The sequence below is a fragment of the Macaca mulatta genome, chromosome 15 (assembly GCF_049350105.2).
Source record: "Macaca mulatta isolate MMU2019108-1 chromosome 15, T2T-MMU8v2.0, whole genome shotgun sequence".
In the NCBI taxonomy this organism is placed as follows: Eukaryota; Metazoa; Chordata; class Mammalia; order Primates; family Cercopithecidae; genus Macaca; species Macaca mulatta.
The window spans coordinates 120,305,987-120,307,465 of record NC_133420.1 but is presented as its reverse complement, the minus strand read 5'-3'; positions in this window follow the sequence as shown (position 1 = coordinate 120,307,465).

The following is a 1,479-nucleotide window of genomic DNA, read 5'->3' as shown; positions in this document are numbered from 1 at the left end:
GCACTGTCCTAAGCACTTTCTCTGCATTTCCTTCTTTAAACCACATGGTAACCCTAAGAGGTAAGCACTGTTATTATCCTCGCTGTGCAGATGAAGAAACTGAGGCAGGGAGAAGTAACATAGCTTGTACCAGGCCAGGCAGCTGGTGATAGGGGCCTGGCTGGAGACTGTGTCCTCTGCCTTGCCCATGTTACCCCAGGTGGTGGCAGCTGCTCAGAGCCGTCCACACCGTGCACACTTGCCAGTTCATTCTATGGAGCCCACACTTCTCCACAAGGAATGAAGAGGGATATTGCAAGGAGGAGCAGGGGGAGGTCATAACTGGGATGGTTGAGCCTTCAGAAAGTCCCTAGGCACATCCCAGGCTACCTGCTTCTCCTCTTCCAGAGCCACTGTGTGGTGTTGGACAGGCTGGCAAGAGCTCAGGGACTGGGGCTCCTCGCCTTTAAGATGGAGCAAGGTGAGCCCAGGCCACGTGGCTGTGACTTGTGTTGGATTCACTCCTACGGTGCAAGAATGCCTCCAGAACAAAACAAGAGCCTGCCCCTGGAGTCTGCATTTTAGCAGAGCGGGGAGTGCTGGATCACCAGGACACCGTACAGAAGTGAGTCCTGCAGAGATGCAGTCTGGAACAAGGCTGTGAAGAGCCAGCAAGCCCAGTGGTGTCCAGAGCAGATGGCGGGTCTCAGGGGGAGCCTGCCCAGAGGTCCTGGGGAGCTGAGCTGCCCAGAGGGAGGCGGGAGGCGGGGCAGAGGGGCAGGCCTTGATCACGGAGCTCCAGACCCTTGGAGAGGTTAGGTGAGTCACCCGAGGCTGGATTCGCAGAGTTCGGCCAGTGAGGTGCAGCCCACAGGAAGAGACACGAGGGGAAGCCCCACCTGGTGCACGTGCCTGCATGGACAAGGCTGCTTGTCCCACATCCCAGAGCCCCCTGGTACCTGCCCATCCACGGGCCATGGTTCTGGACTGACTTGGATTCATGATGCCCACGTAGTTCAGATTTAGAGGATGGCAGGTCCTAACACCTTTACTGGCTGGGCCCAAAGCCAGGAAGCCCATGTGGACAATAGGGAGGGGTGGGGTGCTCGGAAAACTGGAGGCTGTGGGCCCAGCAGACCACAGGTTTGAAACACAGGATTCTGTTGTTAAATTTGTCTGGGACCTGGCCGGGCGCGGTGGCTCAGGCCTGTAATCCCAGCACTTTGGGAGGTCGAGGCAGGCGGATCACGAGGTCAGGAGATGGAGACCATCATGGTTAACACAGTGAAACCCCGTCTCTACTAAAAAATACAAAAAATTAGCCAGGCGTGGTGGCGGGCGCCTGTAGTCCCAGCTACTAGGGAGGCTGAGGCAGGAGAACGGTGTAAACCCAGGAGGCGGAGCTTGCAGTGAGCAGAGATGGCACCACTGCACTCCAGCCTAGGCTACAGAGCGAGACTCTGTCTCAAAAAAAAAAAAAAAAAAAACTTGTCTGGGACC